Source organism: Bombus fervidus, unplaced genomic scaffold (genome assembly GCF_041682495.2).
Source record: "Bombus fervidus isolate BK054 unplaced genomic scaffold, iyBomFerv1 scaffold0081, whole genome shotgun sequence".
NCBI lineage: Eukaryota > Metazoa > Arthropoda > Insecta > Hymenoptera > Apidae > Bombus > Bombus fervidus.
Window position 1 is genome coordinate 2501 of NW_027212643.1, and position 5000 is coordinate 7500.

The following is a 5000-nucleotide window of genomic DNA, read 5'->3' on the forward strand; positions in this document are numbered from 1 at the left end:
AAGTATATACGACGTATTAACAAGCTATATACTTTGACAAAAGCCAAATTTTTTACAATAAGGAGGTGGGAGACGCTCCAGTTACGAAACTATACGAAGAGTGTGGCACTCTCTCTCGATCATCGGGATGAAGAGATATACTTTTACACGAATAATTCGAGGCGCCTGCGTGAGGTCGTACACAGAAAGACCCGCCGTCTCCGAATAATATTATAACAAACGAAAAACTTAAAAATATTCTCGAGGCGCCTGCGTGAGGTCGTAAACAGAAAGACCCGCCGTCTCCGAATAATATAACACACGGAAAACTTAAAAAGATTCTCGAGGCGCTTGCGTGAGGTCGTACACAGAAAGACCCGCCGTCTCCGAATCCTATAACACGAAACCGCTACTATTAATAATAATAATAATAATAATAATAACGATATGTGAGGGAACTTGAGCTGAACACATATCGAAAAAACTAAAAGTTACAGTGGAAACCACGTGTAATGAGAAATGCGATCGAGGCGCCTGCGTGAGGTCGTACACAGAAAGACCCGCCGTCACGATCTCGTATTTCGTATTTGCATCGTGGAAATCCAACGAACGAACAATATAATATATAAACTAAAATCTCTAAAGTGCCTCGTGTCGGAGAGATCACTGCTCACACCTCTTCTATATTTCGTAGTTGCGTTGCGTAGGCCTCACCTCCTAGCAACGGGACATAAGGAAGACTGCTCTTTGGGATCGAACGAAGCGTCTATAACGAGTCGTCGACGAGAGCGAAAGAACGCGAATAGCGAGCCGCAGAAAAATAGGATACCGAATTATATATCTTCGAAGGTTCTCTTCGAAGATCCATGGATACCTATATCTGCGCGTCTCCAGCTATCTCGCGCGTCTCTCCAAACTCTCGTCGTTCCTCGAAACGTGCTTCCTACCCAAAGGGCGTTCGTTCTTCCTATGTCGTTTCGTTGTCGTTCGTTTCAACGGCGAACGATATACGATGTTCGACAAAACGAAACCACGTTGTACGTTCGTACTCGTGGATCGGGTAACCTAGAACGAAAACGCATTGCGTGGATGTTGGCCCGAAAAGATATATACCAGTGCGAGTGATGGTAAAGAGTATAACGATTCTTAACTAGACGAAGTTGGTTCGGAGGGGACCGCCGGCCGTCTCTCTATCCTCGCGAGTCTAATGCCTCGTTCCGTCGCTAGAGTTTTTCAAACTCTGCTTCTGGCTATCGGGAAGAATAGACCGCGCGCGAGGAAGAGGAACGACGACCGTGCGCGTCCCATCGATTTTTTTTATTTTTACCTGAACCACCGAAGTCGATTCAGAGGGGACCGCCGGCCGTCTCTCTATCCTCGTTGTCGTGAGTCATATGCCTCGTTCCGTCGCTAGAGTTTTTCAAACTCTGCTTCTGGCTATCGGGAAGAAACGACCGCGCGAGGAAGACGACGACGACGACCGTGCGCGTCCCATCGAATTTTTTTTTATTTTTACCTGATCGACGGAAGTTTCGTCCGGTTCGTCTCTTTTACCATCGTCTCGTCGACCCGTTCAGAGGGGACCGCCTGTCCATATCCTCGTTGTCGTGAGTCATATGCCTCGTTCCGTCGCTAGAGTTTTTCAAACTCTGCTTCTGGCTATCGGGAAGAAACGACCGCGCGAGGCCGATGGCTGCGAGTCCCATCGAATTTTTTTTAAACGCACGCACACACATACACCTGAACGGAGATGCGTTCCTTTTCGTCGCGATTTTTCGCGCTTTAGTCGTCGTTGTCGCCATCCGTTCGGAGGGGACCGCCGGCCGTCTCTCTATCCTCGTTGTCGAGAGTCTAATGCCTCGTTCCGTCGCTAGAGTTTTTCAAACTCTGCTTCTGGCTATCGGGAAGAAAAGACCGCGCGAGGAAGAGGAAGGACGACCGTGCGCGTCCCTTTCGAATTTTTTTTTATTTTTACCTGAGCGACCAAAGTGGATTCAGAGGGGACCGCCGGCCGTCTCTCTATCTTCGTTGTCGCGAGTCTAATGCCTCGTTCCGTCGCTAGAGTTTTTCAAACTCTGCTTCTGGCTATCGGGAAGAATAGACCGCGCGCGAGGAAGAGGAAGGACGACCGTGCGCGTCCCATCGATTTTTTTTATTTTTACCTGAACCACCGAAGTCGATTCAGAGGGGACCGCCGGCCGTGTCTGTATCCTCGTTGTCGAGAGTCTAATGCCTCGTTCCGTCGCTAGAGTTTTTCAAACTCTGCTTCTGGCTATCGGGAAGAAACGACCGCGCGAGGAAGACTACGACCGTGCGCGTCCCATCGATTTTTTTTTACCCGAACGATGGAGATGCATATCGGCTGTTTGCTTCGAATAACTGGACGAGAGGAACGAACATATATATATATCATGGGCTAGCCACCGTGCGCTTTCTTCGCGAGATCGTGTGCTGTACAGAGGATTCAGAATCGGGTGTTATATCCCCGTCGTTTCCTGACGAACGGAGCTTCGATCTCGTTGGTTGTTATATATTATAATGCACTTTACGCCCGGTCGGCGGGCTGCGTGTGTCGTCGCGCAGTCCGTCCGATTTCGTTTTCGAACGTATTTTCGTGTCGTCAATCATATGGCGACTTCCGCGCGTTCGATTCCCGTTGGTCGGACGTTTGTCGGATATCGGCTTCTTTCGAACCGAGAATAAGAGTACAAAAACCTGAGTACACAAACAAAAATCCATGCATAAACGATTACCCTGAACGGTGGATCACTTGGCTCGTGGGTCGATGAAGAACGCAGCTAATTGCGCGTCAACGTGTGAACTGCAGGACACATGAACATCGACATTTCGAACGCACATTGCGGTCCACGGATACAATTCCTGGACCACGCCTGGCTGAGGGTTGCTCACGTAAACCTAAGACTGCTTGCGTTGCGTATCGTTGCTCTCGGTCCGTATCTCTCTGTTCTTTCTTGCCTCGTCGACAGCCCGCCGTCGTTCGTTTTATCTTTAAACGAACGTTTCTGAGTCGGAGGACGAGCGCCAAGCAAAAGAATACGAATTAAAGAGCGGTCGAGGGCTCGTACGCGACGTACGAGCGATTGTTGGACGTTCGTCGGCGTTCGTCGCTGGATCGTGTGGAGACCGGCGTACGCATGCTCTCGATACAAATATATATGAAAAATCTATCGCGTTCACGGGAGACTCGCAAAACTACCTCCGTCTCTTCTCTGTCCCTTCTTGGCTTGACAACCCGCCGTCGTTCGTGTTTTACGAACGTTTCTGAGTCGGACGAAGCGCAAGAAGAAGGATACGAATTAAAAGAGCGCGGAGAGAACCGTCGTCGTCGACGCGGTTATCGAGATACACAGAGCGAGTTTTCTTCGTGGCCGATTTTTTTTTTCTTTTTGTATCAGCCTCTGCTACGTTTTGTTAGTCTTCGATAAGCACGAATGACCGCGCCCCCGACGTCGTCTTAAATGAATTTTTGGCGAGACTGAGAGAAAGCAAAAATATTTTTGAACAAAGTCAGTCGAGAGAGGAGAGAAAAGAGAACCAAGATATTAAAACCTAAACCTAAACTTGGTGGCGTAACGAAAAACTGTGTGCCTTAAAGAAACACAACCGTCTTTTCATCAAGATGTTTTTACTCGTACAGCCCCAGGGATCGAATACCCACTCCGTCTGTTCGTGCGGCAGAGATGTATTCTGCAGGCGCGAGACGACTGACGAGAAGACAACGAGGACCGTCGCATCGATGGGTCGTCGTTGCGTTTTTCATCCTCTGTGCTTTTTTCTGTTCTTCGCGAACCCAGAGAAAGCCGTAGATCCGGGAACGGACACACGAGATTTCTTCGAACGCTGATGACTTAGGGAGATGATCCCCAGCGTTGCGCGGAGATCGGAGAGTACGCGTACATGTATCGGGACGAATTTTTCCCCGTCGGTCGCGTATCTCTCTGCCCGCGCGCCTGGCCCAAAGCCACGTTCGTCGGAAATCAACGAAAAGTGTGTTACGATCTAGCGTGCGTCTACGATCGGCTATATTTAAGGGTGACGAAGAAGAGAAAAGCTCACGGTGTTGCGCAACGTTTCTGTACTCGATTTTAAGATGTGCATGTGAGTCCGTTACAAAGTTGTTCGGATCGTCGAAAATAGTCGTTTTCGTCGTCGTGCGAAAGAGAATAATCTCTGACATTGGCACGGAGAGATCGCGCAGAGGAAGAGAACGATCCTCTTTGGCGAGGCTCGAGAAAGACTAACGAAACTTGATTAGAGACGAGGTATACACGCGCCGTACGTACGACGTACGCGCGTGTGATTTTTTTTTGCTTTAAGGCGATTCGGCGCTCCGAGTATTAGAGAAAAAGAGATCGTTGGTCATCCCATGTCTCTTCGTCGTCTATCGCTGGACCGCGCATCCTAACGTATCGCCGGTCGTCCAGTCCCCGAGTAATAAATTCACCCCGTTGTGTACGTCTCGCGCTCGCTTTTCCACTTGCGTGAGTTCCCGTGCGTTTTCGTCGTTGGTACAGAGCAAAGAAACCGATATGTTATATACATGTCGCGTGTTCGATCTCTGTGCCAGCAATAACAGGCGAAAACAAGGAACCGCTGGAATCGTCGAGAAGAGAGAAACGGCTACGGGAGATATATTATACATAACACGTGTATATATATATATATATATTATACAAAGAGGACGGGCGTTAAAAACCGGAGATCGTTACGGGTGTCTTGCGTGAGTCTTAGCTCGAACATGATACGACGAACGAAGTTTAAAAGGCACTTTGGCGAGATGCATAAAACGTTTCTCGATCGAGATAGAATATAAGGTTCTCGATTCTATTCGAATTAATTTTTTTTTTTTATTTTTTTTTCTCTTTGAGGCGATTCTCGGAGAGAGAAATAAAAATAAAGACCCTCTGTCGCATTGTTATCAAACCGTCTTGCTTTTCTCGAATCGCGCCCACATGGCACGAAATTTTTTTTTCTTTGAAAAAAAAAATTGTCACCGTGTC

The 5000-nt window shown here is 48.2% G+C and overlaps 1 non-coding gene across 1 annotated transcript; it reads left to right on the plus strand.

Annotated features, from left to right (window-relative positions):
* The first annotated feature begins 2729 nt into the window (after positions 1-2729).
* LOC139997409 (5.8S ribosomal RNA) lies at positions 2730-2884 on the plus strand. Its single transcript, XR_011802790.1, has one exon. It is a non-coding gene; the product is annotated as a 5.8S ribosomal RNA (ribosomal RNA).
* Positions 2885-5000: the final 2116 nt, after the last annotated feature.